Source organism: Ursus arctos, unplaced genomic scaffold (assembly GCF_023065955.2).
Source record: "Ursus arctos isolate Adak ecotype North America unplaced genomic scaffold, UrsArc2.0 scaffold_11, whole genome shotgun sequence".
NCBI classification, from domain to species: domain Eukaryota; kingdom Metazoa; phylum Chordata; class Mammalia; order Carnivora; family Ursidae; genus Ursus; species Ursus arctos.
The window spans coordinates 649,133-664,066 of NW_026622775.1; the positions used below are offsets into that span (position 1 = coordinate 649,133).

The 14,934-nt window shown below is 36.5% G+C and overlaps 1 long non-coding RNA gene and 1 other non-coding gene across 2 annotated transcripts in view; one reads left to right on the forward strand and one right to left on the reverse strand.

The window, feature by feature from the left end:
- LOC130543301 (uncharacterized) overlaps positions 1 to 14,565 on the forward strand; it is a 56,170-nt gene extending 41,605 nt beyond the window's left edge. The window contains exon 4 of the long non-coding RNA XR_008958551.1: positions 14,391 to 14,565. This is a non-coding gene — a long non-coding RNA (uncharacterized LOC130543301). The remainder of the gene's footprint in view (positions 1 to 14,390) is intronic.
- Positions 8,044 to 8,152, reverse strand: LOC113255846 (U6 spliceosomal RNA). Its single transcript, XR_003316466.1, has one exon. It is a non-coding gene; the product is annotated as a U6 spliceosomal RNA (small nuclear RNA).
- Positions 14,566 to 14,934: the final 369 nt, after the last annotated feature.

Genomic DNA, 14,934 nt, shown 5'->3' on the forward strand with positions numbered 1-14,934 from the left:
GAGACGTAAGAAGACAACATTTGGGGGTCAGAATACTGTTGTTCATACACTGTGACTGATGTTTTGAAACCCACCTAATCCCTTAGCTTTCTTGTTAGAACAAGCAACTGAAGACTAAAGACTGGAAGTAGTCCAGCATGTTCCAAGAGGTGCTAATGTCACATCCATCACCATCCACAGCCATCTCAATAGTTAACACCCGCGACAATGAGCATATCTTGTTGTCTCGGTATCAAAAATAAGAAAATAGAGGTAAAGTTTATGTTTATTAATTCCTTATTAAAAAATGTTTAATAAATTTCGCCAGTGCACAAAGTTGGGTTAGAAAACACTGGAGTGATTTCTTTCCTTTGCCCTCAATACTTCTTGCTAATTCAGAGATCGAGTGGAACAGTACCCATTATAAATGACATGGTTTTATAAACAGCATTTCAAATGCCATAGACATTTGAATGAACATTTTCTTCCATCCATAATTACTTAATTATTATCAATTATGAGTGTGACATGAGCATATGGTAGCCACCCATCTGCTCATTTTTTCCTCTCAATTGCCATGAGTTTTGTGGACGGTGACAGTGTTTAACCAAATCCAACGAATTAATAACAGTCCAAAGGATCAAAGCCTTTCTCTTTGCATCACATGCTCATTCATCAATAGCTGACTACTATAATGTGATCACATTTGAGTAGAATAAAACATTTTGGGGACTTACAAACATGTTGATGAAAATTATTTGAAGATTCTTAAATTTATGTCATTTCTCATTCCTGAAAGTCACATTTCTTCATTTTGAATAAAAGTTTCTAAACATTCTTTCCATCTAGATTTTTCAGGGTTTTTTTATGCAAACAAAAATTACACATTCCTCTGTGTGATACGTATTTTCTTGTCTTAAAAACTTGTAATGTTCCTTATAGTGCAGTATACAGCTAGGAAGAAACATCAGCCTTAAGTACTAGCTCTTTCCCCGTGAGCACTATTGAGATGTTTTTATCTGATAATGTGCTACTTCCTCTTCCGGTCAAGAAAAGCTGCTGGACTACCTGGTGTGCATCAGTTATCAGACTCAGCATCAGGCAGGGCTATGTGGGTGTATTTACAGGAAAAATAGATGAAATATTTTTTTATATCTTATAAATTTTGTGAAAGTCCTAATAAAAGTATCATGAAAAGTAAAGTACTGACAATAGCTCCACTTATATACTAATTCCTTATTTAAGAAAAAAACCTTGAAATAGAAAACTAAGCTTGAACTGGACAGATGGATAGCTGGACTAAGCAGCCGCAAGCAGGTGCCCCAAGTTTTTTTTAACCTTTCCTCAAGGTTCTCTCATTCCAAATACCAGTTCCAAATTCTCACCACAAGCATGACCTTCAAAAGCTCTGGCTTTGTCATAGATAACATACTTCCCATGGAACTCATTCACACAGCTAAAGCTTTTAACTAGTTTTATAAAGGTGTAAGCCTAGCAAACTAAATGCAAATACAATAGTGAAGCAGTCTGGTTTAGTAAAGGCGGAACCTAGCCAGGATCCCTGGACCTCATTTCAAAGTTTTGAGCTACACTTACACTAGTCCAGTACTTCTCAAAGTTTTTGGTCTCCAGATTCTTTCACCATTGTTTAAAAGATTTTATTTATTTATTTATTTATTTGTTTGTTTGTTTGTTTGTTTGTTTATCTGAGAGAGAGAGCGCACAAGCAGGGGGAGCAGCAGGCCTAGGGAGAAGCAGACTCCCCGCTGAGCAGGGAGCCTGATGTGGGGCTGGATCCCAGGACCCATCATGACCTGAGCTGAAGGCAGATGATTATTAACTGAAGGAGCCTCAGGCATCCTGACTGTTTCACCTTCTTAAAAATTATCGAGTGCACCACAAACTTTTGCTTATGTAAATTAAATCATCAGTGATTACTCTATATTAAACTAAATAGATATTTTGAAAATATGGAAGTGGCGGTGTTTTAATATGTGTTCCACCACATGTTGACATAAATACTACATTTTTATGAAAAGTAGTTGTATTTTCTAAAATAAAGACAAATGCAGTAAGAAAAGCAGCATTGTTTTACATTTTTGCAAACACGTCAACATCTGGCTTAATGAAATTGAATTGGATTCTTTTATCTGTTTCTACGTTCTAATCTCTTGCAATATATTGTGTTGGTTTGAAACATATGAAGGATACATGAAGGAAACCTGACCTCATGCAGTTATGTACATGGAAAGCATAGGAGATGTTAGCATTTTGATATCCTTTTCAGATAATTGTAGATGTTATTCTTTGTATACAAAAATTGACAACTGGTAATGTCTGAAAGGTTAGTTAAAATGTGTAATCTGAAAAAAATATAAATTAACTTTTTGCATGTACTCTGTTACATTAAAACCTATTACTCTAGTTTACACATTGAGTGGAACTTTCACTTTTAATCATGAATGATAATAAAATGCTATACATTGATTACTTGTAAAGTATTTGGTTCACAGAGTTTATGTCAAACTTAATGGTGGCAGATGCAAAGTTTCTACATTATATCTCATCGTTTCCTTTCCTTAGAGAATGTTACTAGAAACTAATATCGTTTGTTGCTCCCGGAATAGTGTTGTTTCTAGGCCTTCTCAGTTGACAGAGGAACGAACTATATGTGTATATACAAATCTGTGTGGGTGTGTAACCATTTATCTACATTAAGGTAACCATGAGCTCATACTGATGTCCCTAATTCTAATCCTAATATTACCACATAGATTATTCTAGCCCCGAACCCTGCTTGTCTGTACAGCCGTTCTACCAGTAAGAACCCTCCTTTCAAGCACTTGCCGTTTATTTACGTAATCGCTCAATTCCAGTATTCATAAATAGTTGCACCGTAACTGTTAACCTGGATCCCTGGGAAATAACTTCATAAACCGGAGTACAGTGCTTTGTATCATTTCCTTTGCCTGTAGCCTCTACCAAGTCTATTTATTTCCAAAATTACTTAGATTAGCAACTTTTTACCCCACCCCTTTCAGGGAAGTTAATTCATACATTAGTAAAACAGTTGGATTTTCTTTTCAACAAAAAGTGCATTCCCTACTGAAATCTAACATTCTAAATGATACTTTTAAAACTTCCATGCATTAGGATTTACTCTTTGTGCTATAAGTTTCTATGAGTTTTGACAAAAGCATAACTTTATATATCCAAAATTACATAATACAGAACAGTTTCATCACCCTAAAGAAACAAAAAAACAACTGTGCTTCATCTATTCAATCTTCTTCCCTTTCTCCCAAGCCCCTGGCAAACACTCATCCTTTTTATTGTTACTATACTTTCGCCTTTTCCAGAATGTCATGTAATGGGAATCATACAGTATATATAGCCTTTTAAAACTGACTTCTTTCATTTAGCGATATGTGCTTAAGACCCTTCCATGTCTTTTCATGGTTTGATAGTTCATTTCTCTTTGTCCCTGAATAATATTCTTTTCTGTGGATATGCTACAGTTTGCTTGTCCATTGATTTATCGAAGGACATCTCCTTTGCTTCTCATTTTTTTAGAAGCTTTATGAATAAAGCTGTTATAAATGGTCATGTGCAGGTTTTCAACACAGGTACTAGGGTCTGAATTCTTGTGTTTTCCCCAAATTCACATGTTAGAATCTTAAAGTTAGTGTGATGGTATTAGAAGAAGAAACTTTTAGGAGGTGATTGGATCATGAAAGCATGACTTGGTTTAGCGCTCTTGTACAAGCAATCCCATAGAGCTCCTTAGCCTCTTTCACCATGAGAGGACACACTGAGAAGTGGGCAGTCTGTAACACAGAAAAGACCTTCATCAGAACCTGATCGTGCTGGCACCCTCATCTTCCAGGCTCCTGAATTATAAGAAATAAATGTTTTTTGCTTATAATCTGGACAATCTATAGCATTTTTTATAGCAGTCCGGATGAATTAAGACACTTGGGTAAACACCTGAGAGTGTGATCGCTGGATTGTATGGTAAACCTACATTTAGTTTTGTAAGAAACTGCCAATCTTCCACATTCTGGTTAACTACAGGTTTAATGGTTTATCTTATTTTATTTTATTTTATTTTTTAAGCTTCTTTAAGTTTTATTTAAATTGCATTCAGGTAACATACAGTGTTATATTAATTTCAGGTGTACAATATAGTGATTCAACACTTCCATACACCAGTGCTTATCACAAGTGCACTCCTTAATCCCCAGCCACTGCCCACCTACCTTCTGGTAACCATCAGTCTGTTCTCTATAGTTAAGAGTCAGTTTCTCAGTTTGTCTCTCTCTCTTTTTAACCTTTGCTTACTTGTTTTGTTTCTTAAATTCCACGTGTGAGTGAAAAAATATGGTATTTGTCTTACTCTGACTTATTTTGCTTAGCATAATACTCTCTAGCTCCATCCATGTCACTGCAAATGGCAAGATTTCATTCTTTTTCATGGCTGAGTAATATTCCTTTATATACATATATGTGTGTGTATATAAATATATATATATACCACCTCTTCCTTTTTACTATTATTATTATGCTCACTTAGCCAACATATAGTACATCATTCGTTTTTGATGTAGTGTTCAACAATTCATTCTTTATCCATTCATCAGTCGATGGACATTTGGGCTCTTTCCATAATCTGGCTCTTGTTGATAATGCTGTTATAAACATTCGTTGTATGTGCCCCTTGGAATCACTATTTTTGTATGCTTTAGATAAATACCTAGTGGTGCAATTGCTGGGTCATAGAGTAGTTCTATTTTCAACTTTTTGAAAAACCTCCACATTGTTTTCCAGAGTGGCTGCACCAGTTTTCATTCCCACCAACAGGACTTTTTCCACATCCTTGCCAACATCTGCTGTTTTCTGTGTGGTTAATTTTAGCCACTCTGACGGGTGTGAGGTGGTATCTTATCATGGTTTTGGTTTGTATTTCCCTGCTGATGAGTGATGTTGAGCATCTTTTCATGTGTCTGTTGGCCATCTGTATGTCTTCTTTGAAGAAATGTCTGTTAATGTCTCTTGCCCATTTCTTTTCTTTTTTTTAAGATTTTATTTATTTATGTGACAGAGACAGAGACAGCCAGCGAGAGAGGGAACACAAGCAGGGGGAGTGGGAGAGGAAGAAGCAGGCTCATGGCGGAGGAGCCTGATGTGGGGCTCGATCCCATAATGCCGGGATCACGCCCTGAGCCGAAGGCAGACACTTAACCGCTGTGCCACCCAGGCGCCCCTCTTGCCCATTTCTTAACTGGATTTTTTATTTTTTGGGTGTTGAGTTTGGTAAGTTCTTTATAGATTTTGGATACTAGCCTTTTATCTGATGTGTCATTTGCAAATATCTTCTCCCATTCCATAGGTTGCCTTTTAGTTTTGTTTCTTTCACTGTGCAGGAGATTTTTATCTTGCTGAAATCTCAGTAGTTCATTTTGCCTTTGTTTCCCTTGTCTTTGGAGAAATGTCTAACAAGAAGTTGCTGCGGCCGAGGTCACAGAGGTTGCTGCCTGTGTTCTCCTCTTGGATTTTGATGGATTCCTGTCTCACATTTAGGGCTTTCATTCATTTTGAATTTAGTTTTATGTATGGCATAAGAAAGTGGTCCAGTTCATTCTTCTGCATGTGGCTGTCCAGTTTCCCAGCACCATCTGTTGAAGAGACTGTCTTGTTTCCGTTGGATATTCTTTCCTCCTTTGTCGAAGATTAGTTAACCATAGAGCTGAGGGTCCATTTCTGGGGTCTCTATTCTGTTCTACTGATCTGTGTGTCTGTGTTTGTGCCAGTACCATGCTGTCTTGGGGATCACAGCTTTGTAATTGAGCTTGAAGTCCGGAATTGTGGTGCCTCCGGCTTTGCTTTTCTTTTTCAGGATTGCATTGCCTATTTAGGGTCTTTTGTGGTTCCATAGAAATTTTAGAATTGTTTGTTGTAGTTCTGTGAAAAATGCTGGTGTTATTTTGAGGAGATTGCACTGAATGTGTAGATTGCTTTGGGTAGTACAGACATTTTAGCAATATTTGTTCTTCTAATCCATTAGCATGGAATGTTTTTCCATTTCTTTGTGTCTGCCTCAATTTCCTTCAGAAGTGTTCTATAGTTTTCAGAGTAGAGGTGTTTTGCCTCTCTGGCTAGGTTTATTCCTAGGTATCTTACGGTTTTTGTACAGTTGTAAATGGGATTGGTTCTTGATTTCTCTTTCTGCTTCTTAATTATTGGTGTATAGATATACAATACACTTCTGTGCATTAATTTTATATCCTGCAATTTTGCTGAATTCCTGTATCAGTTCAAGCAATTTTTTTTTTGGTAGAGTCTTTTAGGTTTTCTATGTACAGTATCATGTCGTCTGCAAAGAGTGAAAGGTTGAGTTCTTTGCTTATTTGGATGCCTTTTTTAAAAAAATATTTTATTTATTTATTTGACACAGAGAGAGAGATTGCACACACAAGCAGGGATAGAGGCAGGCAGAGGAAGAGGGAGAAGCAGGCTCCCCGCCGAGCAGGGAGCTGGATATGGGGCTCAATCCCAGGATCCCAGGATCATGACCTGAGCAGAAGGCAGATGCTTAACTGATTGAGCCACCCATGTGCCCCAATTTGGATGTCTTTTATTTTTTTTGTTGTTGTCTGATTGCTGGGGTGACAACTGCACATCTGTTCAGTCTATGTTATCTCTTTAGTTATGATAAATACACAAATTATTCCTTCAAAAATACAGTTCATCATTTTGATCATAGACTTTTTTAAATTAAATAAATTTGTGATTTCTTTACACAAAGCTATTATTTAAAGGTGCCATTATCAAATTGTGTCTGGTTCAAGTCTAATTAAGGAAAGTACTTTCTCTGTACTTTCTTTAAAAAAAATAAAGACTTCATTTTCAGAGCAGTTTCATCTTAACAGCAACACTGAGTGGAAGGTGCAGTATTCCTCTATACCTCCTTGCCCTACACACTCAGCCTACCCCACCATCAACACCCCACACCAGAGAGCTACATCTGCTCACAAGCAATAAGCCAATATTAACATGTCAGTATCACTCAAACCCTATTGTTTCCATTAGGGTTCACTCTTGGTGTTATATGTTTTATGGGTTTTGATAAATGTGTAATGACATATATCAAACATTACAGTAATATAAAAAATAGTTTCATTGCCCTAAATCTTCTGTTTCACCTATTTATCCTTCCCTTCCCCTATACTCTGGCTCCCACTGATATTTTTACTGTCTCCATAGTTTTGCGTTTTCCAGAATGCTATAGAGTTGGTATCATGCAGCATATAGCCTTCTCAGATTGTCTTCTTTCACTTAGTAAAATGCTGTGCAATGTCTTTTCACTGTTTGACAGCTCATTTCTTTTTAGCACTGAATAATATTCCATTGTCTGGATGGGCCACAGTTTATTTACCCATTCACTTACTGAAGGATATCTCGGTTGCTTCCAAGTTTTGGAAATTATAAATAGAGCTACTATAAACATCCACGTGCAGGTTTTTGTGTGGACATAAGTTTTCTACTCATTTGGGTAAAACCAATGAGTGTGATTGCTGGATATGGTAGGAATATGTTTATTTTTGTTAAAACCATGAGAGACTATGGACTCCGGGAAACAAGCTGAGGGTTTCGGAGGGGAGGGGGGCTGGGGGATGAGTTAGCCCCGTGATGGGTATTAAGGAGGGCACTTACTGCAATGAGCACTGGGTGTTATACGCAAACAATGAATCATGGAACACTACGTCAAAAACTAAGGATGTACTGTATGGTGACTAACATAACATAATAAAAATAAATAAATAAATACAAATAAAAAAATAAAAACTGCTAAACAGTTTTCCAGAGTAGTTGTACCATTTTGCATTCCCACCAGCACGGATGTTGTATTTTCTCTGTTACTCCACATCCATGCCCCATTTGATGTTGTCAATGTTTTGGATTTATTCATTGTAATGTATGTGTCATTGGAACAACCTTATTGTTGCTTTAATTTGCAATTCTTTCATGAGGTATGATGTTGAACATCTTTTCATATGCTTGTTTGAAAATATGGAATGTGTCACAAACTTACATGTCCTCCTTGCACAGAGAGCATGCGAATCTTCTTCCAAGAGCATTCCAACTTTAGTATGTGTGCTTCCAAATCGAGCACTGTCCTTTCTTTTGATTCCCAAGGTTGTAACGGGTTAAAAAAAACATATAATAATGAAAGGAACTGGAGTATGTCATTCATGGAAGAGTCGTGTCGATTTCTGTAAAATATAAGTAAGATCAGGGCTATGAATGCAGAGAAGGAGCAAGAGGCATCTGGGAATATGGACGAGAACAAGCAGTAGAAAAGAGGGGTACTTTCAGACAGAACCACACAGCCACACGGGTTCAGTGTATGCGACAAAAACAGGGCAGGTTTTGAGGAGGAAGTAAAAAAATGGGGCAGAGGAGTTACTGGAACTTAGTTTTAGAAACACGTAGCAAGTTTCCTCCCAATATCTTATTCTTTCACATCTTCCTCCAGCCTCAGGCCCTGTTTACACAGAGTTAAGAAAATTCAGTTTTAAAGCATGGGAAAGCAGTGTGACTCCACACTTATAAAAGACATCAAATTGCTTAGGGGAGAAATGTTATTTTAGGTTCGTATCTGGATACCTATATTTCAAGATGTCTGAGATTCCACATAGTATACTAGACTCTGTTTTCATGTGGAAATTTAAAAAGTGGAACCAAACAGTTTTCCTGTCACAATAAAATTTATATTCTAGTGGCTGGAGACAAAAAAATAAACAAACAAAAACATAGTATATAAAACATCAGCAAAAAAGCAGGGTAAGTTGCAAAGTTAATACTAATGTGTCTCATTATTTTATATAGATATACTTTGGAAGATTTTTCTTTTCATATCACATTTAAGAAGAGCTCTGACACAGATGAAGGATTTGGCCATGCTCTGAGAAAGAACATTTTTTTAAAGATTTATTTATTGGGGGGGCAGAGAGAGAGGGAGAATGACTCTTAAGCAGACTCTGTGCTCAGCGTGGAGCCAGATGCAGGGCACAGTCTCAGAACCCTGAGATCACCACCGGAGCTGAAACCAAGAGTCGGTTGCTTAACTGACTGTGCCACCCAGGTGCCCCTAGAACATTTTAGATGAGGAAATAACAAATGCAAAAGCTCAGGTGCAGAACATCTTTGGTATGTTTAGAAAATAGCAAGGAGGTTGCTATGACTGAACTAATAGTAAAGATGGCTTGTACTTTGAGATTAAATAGGCAAGAAGAGGATAATGGAAGCTGAGATGAGAAAGTAGAAGAGGAAATCATAGGAGGCTCTATAGGACTGTATAAAATAAGGTATTCCTAAGGGTAAGATATGAAAATAAAATCAACCAATTTGTCCTAATTGGCATTTACAGCACACTCTAACCAAAAGAGCAGAATGTATTTCTATGCACATAAACAATTACCAAGATTAACCATATTGGACAATAAATACATATCATTAATTTAAAAGTGTTTGAATGAACATGGAGACATAAGATATCAGATTACGTGGAATGTTACTAAAATGATACTAAGGGAAAATTTATAGCACAAAAACTTGCAGTAGAAATGATTAAGAGCTCAAACCAATTATCTCAGCTTTTACCTTAAGAAACTAGAAACAGAAGAGCAAAATTTCTGAGGACTCCTTAGGTTCATTAATAATGTTTAGATTTTAGTTTTTAAAAGTATATGTTACTCCTTCAACAGATTATTATGGTACTTTACATTTATATTGTTGGCTATAAAGGTAATAATGTATTTGTTTCAGAAACTGGAGAAAACATTATAAAGAAGCCGGGAAAAGGAAACACTCACAATCCTAGCAAACTGAAGTAAACATTCAACGTTTTGTCATGTGATGATAATTTCTAGAAAGAGGTTGAAAATATGCATAGTTTTATTGTTTATGAAATTCTGATTTCGCAGGGAGGAATTGATCAGATCATCAGAAATGACCAATTGAAGGAGCACCTGGGTGGCTCAGTTGGTTGAGTGTCCAGCTCTTGGTTTCAGGTCCAGGCATGGTCTCAGGGTTGTGGGATGGAGCCCCATGTCGGGCTCCATGCTCAGTGGGGAGTCTGAGTGGGATTCTGTCTCTCCCTCTCCCTCTGCACCTCCCCCATGTCTCTAAAACAAACAAACAAAACAAAACAAAGCAAACAAAAACAAATGACCAGTTTAAGGGAATACTAGTGAAGGGGAGAGACTGAATTGGTTAAAAATGCATGAATGGAGGATAATTTTGTCACTGTGGCCTTCCATCATGAGCTGTGATTTTAGAAATTTTAGAAATTAGGTAAGCAAGGGGGAAAGAGATAGAGAAAAAGATAAGTGTGTACACGCACACACGCACATATAGATAGAGACAGGTGGGTGTATTAAGTTGAATGGTGGCCCCAAAAAGATATGCCCAAGTCTTAACCCTCAGAACCTGTGAATTTGACCTAATGTGGAAAAAGGGTCCTTGGACATAAAACTAAATTAGAGAGTCAAAATGAGATCATCATGGATTAGCAGGGTTGGCCCTAAATCCAGCGACAAGTGTCTTTCTAAGAGATGCGCAGAAGAGTCACATGAAGAGAAGACAAATATGTGAATATATGAATATCTGTGACTAGGACACCAATTGGGGTCATATAGCCACAAGCCAAGGAAGCACCAGAAGCAGGAAGCACAGGAAAGGATTTTCCTCTAGAGCCTTCAGAGGGACCATAGTCCTTCTGACACCTTGATTTCACACTTCTAGTTTCTGAAAGTGGGGGAGAATAAGTTTCTGTTGGTTAAGCCACCGTTTGTGGTCCTTTGTTATGGCAGCCTTAGGAAACTAATGCAGAGAGAATTATCACAATTCTTTATACACTGGGGCACATAGTGTACACACGGCATAGCAGAATGCGTGACATTGTGGGCCTTCTTCTCTTTGCTCAAAGCAATTCAGTTGTACCTGACGGCGTCATAAGTGCTTCAGTGAATATTCAGTGTATTCCCACGAACCCTTTTGCTTTGAGATCAAAGAAGAGAAAGTTCAATGCCTGCATGTCTGGTGTGGAGAGAGAATGGAGAGGAAAGCCATGGAAACAAGACAGTGGCCTCTGGCTGGCCCTGTTAAAGGACCTCAGTGGGGAAAGAGACCGCAATCAGAAGCCTCAGGGCTGTGTCGGGTAAAGCTGAAGTAGTTTTTGAGGGTTTTTAGCGATGCAGTATGTCATGCAGTATGGAGATTTGCATTCTTCTCGTTTACTGCAGTTCTGACGACCTTGTGAAGTCTGATACCTCAGTTTTAGTGCCTGGTTGAGACATAGCGATCATTGGTAGGAATCGTGAATCCCAGTGAGAAATGGTGGCAAATTACTCCAGAAATGGTGTATTGACATTCCTTGCAGAATCAAACGTGTTCACAAACACACATGAATAGCCTCTGGGATCTCAGAAATACTTGCAAGTTCATAAAGGATAGTAGGCGGAAGGCAATTAAAAAGAGCAAAATTTGACTGACTGTTGTGACGGTATCCAAACCCTAAAAAGCTCGGGAAATTTAGTTACAATTCTCTCATGTAAGTCTTACAACATCTCTTCTGGGAGAGAGGTGAACATGGCAAACCAGTCTCTGAATACTAATTGCAATTTGTTGAGAATATAATTAGTTGTGGCTTAATCATCAATCACTGGACCCTTTATTTAAAGAGCATAAGATAAAGCTTTTGAAATTCCATTATGATATTGCATATTATTAAGATGATTTTTATTATATAAAAAACAACGTAATAACAACATTAGTTGGAGAAATAATGATACCACGTGCAGGTACTTGATACCCCTACATACCATCAGAAAGCTTGTGGAAACCTCATAGATGAACTTTAAAACAATAAACTTCGTGAATCTTCTAGATCTCTGAAGATTACATCATCTCCCTGAAATTACATGATCTCCCTGAGTATCTCATTTTTTTTATTAGGCAGTGGAAAAATATGTTTAAATCTATAATTTTTAAAGATACAATCACATTTTCAAAAAATACCAAAATATACTTCCTCTCTTCTCTGATTCAGTACTCCTGAAAAACTGTGTTTTATCAAGAGTTAGTCCCTATGACAACATAAAGATTTCCAAAGAACTAAGGATTTAGGAAAAACACAATTTCAAAGTGATTGGTTTTTGAGTTTATTTTTAGTCTTTAAAATGCGATGCCTAGTGGTATTTGATCCTCCAACACTGACCATTGTTACTGAGAGTTGCAATGGCTAAGGGAGGTGACCATGAATAAGAACATAGGTACAATAAGGTTCGATTGATTGGCGTACACAAAGACCGGAGAAGAAAGCTACGAGACTTGAAGAATTACTTATATGTCTTCTAGTGTGTTTAATCTTTAATGAAAAAAAGTCCTTCTTTGTACATAAGCCGACATTTTTTTGTTTGGGAAAATACTGCCTTAGATTACTTCCACTACAAGTACAAAGATCTCTTCTTTTAAGCAACAACAGTTTCCAAAATATTTGGGACTATTTCGTATCCTTTTTACCCCACATATGTAAAAATTCTTCCTTCTATGAATTGTGTTAACACCAACAGATTATTCAAATGTGCACTATTTTGAGGCATGATGGAATCTTAGTAAATGTACAGTTAGATGCTTATATTTGGAACTACCCCTCCAGGTGGCTATAAGGCCAGCCCTACGATGTCAGATACTCATTTCCAAGTGAGATTTTTTTCTTGAAAATATGAATAGATTTAATTTTCAGTTGTTTATAACCAGCAATGAATTCACCAAATTCACTTTAAAATCTGTCTTGCTACTAATGGATAAAAGTACTGCTATTTATAATATTGGAGGAATGGGAGTCATATTAAGGATGAATTTCAAGTTTTATATAATCAACTCCCTCAGTTTGATTCCTCTGGAAATAAGATGCCAATATCCATATTGCCAAATATGATGCCAATATACGTGTGTGTGTGTGTGTGTGTGTGTGTGTGTGTATTGCAGGAATTGTTTGTTAATGGTCAAAGAAGGAGGAATAAGAGCAGGTGTGGGTGAGATTATTCTGACACCCACGAAATGAGAGAGGAAGGTTGACTGAGTCAGAATTTCAAACTGAGTGTAGCATTGAAGAAAGTCTTGGCTGTCTCTAGGAATCCCCAAACGAGAGATTGTTCATTATAAGAATCTCATATCAGGCAGAAATGTCCCTGTACTTCAGCCATGCTCAGAATGATAATCAGCAGCCACACAAACATGGACAAAAATCTATACAAAATATAGATAATCAAGAAGAAAACAAGGCACAATGCTGGACAAAGATACCCATGGAACAGAAGAGAGAGTAAAGGAACAGATACACATGTACCTTCATCTCATTTAACACTGTGAGATTCAGTAAATGATGCTGGATAAACTGGATAGTCACATGGAAAAGATAATTTCTAATATATTGCACATATAAATCTGATAGGTAAAATTGTTAATGAGAAAGAATGGGTGATCACGATGTTGAGGTAGGTAAAACTTTCTTCAACATTGTACCCAAGTCTCCAATAAAGGTAAAAATGCAAAACTGGTTGCATGGTTAATAATTTCTGATAATAAAAAGTGAAAAAGAGTAGGAGATATACATCTGACAAAGGAATTTTATTCAGAATGTATAAAAAGTTCTACACACTGAGATGTAAATTTCCCCTATTGTTAAAATTCTTCACCAGACTTCACACAAAATGATACCCAATGATAAATAAGCATATAAAAAGGTGCTCTACTTTGTTAGTTTTCATAGAAATATAAGTTAAAACACAAACCACTACACTCCACCAGAATAGCTACCATAAGAGAGAAAGACAATATCAAGTGTTAGTTAAATATGAAGAAACTGAAACTCCTAAAATATGTCTTTTGATTATGGAATTATTTAAAAAGATTACCACAATGATTATATAAGGATACAATTAATACAAAGCAGATGGAAGAGCCAGTGAAAGTTTATTAATGAAAAGTTATTTAATTTCTATTGGTACTATCACAATATATCGTGGTGAGATGCCCAGACAACGTTAAGGAAGAGAATAACCACTATTTGAATTAAATTTTATTGTAAGCCAACATTTTGCTATATGTTAAGCATCGTACCCATGCAAAATATTTTTTTCATATCCATTACTATCTTTAAAAATATTTCTCTAAAGAGACAAGCATGTGTGTATTCCACAGATATAAGTTTGTGCAAGTGACAAGAATGCATAAGAAGTTTCTGTAGGGTAATTTTAAAAATTAGTTATTTCTCTCTACTGTGTCTGGGGTCTTCCAAGCTAGTTCCCATGTTAATACAATCCAAATTTCTGATTATGTTGCAGGATAATAAGCAAATTGGATTTCAATGGAAAAGTGCAGTTAGCCCAACTCACCTGGCAGCACTTCAGCATCAGCCTGTAATGATGGTCAAGATAACTGGGCCGCGGTTCCCTGAGTCCAGGCAGCGTATCCTCACACGATCAAAGTCTGGGAGTCTATTATTATTGCATTATTTATGATAAGGCAAAGAAATTACAATTAGTATTTGAAAAGAACTCTGCATTTTGCAAAGTGTTTTTTCAAATGCAACATGTACCACAATGAACCGTGGTGTGAGACACTATTATTATATATTTATATAAATTAAATACTGGTGGAAACATTTGGATCTGAAATTCAGATTTAAATAATTTTATATGTCAATCCCATTTATTAAACTGGAGTTAACTAAAAATTATATTCTTTTTTAATAAGATGGAGTCACACTAATATTTACTAAATTTGGCATTTTTATAAACAGAAAGAAAATATATATTTGCAAGTCAAGGAGTATGTATCTATATATCGTTAAATTTCTTTTCTATAAGTGAACAAAGAGCCCTTGTT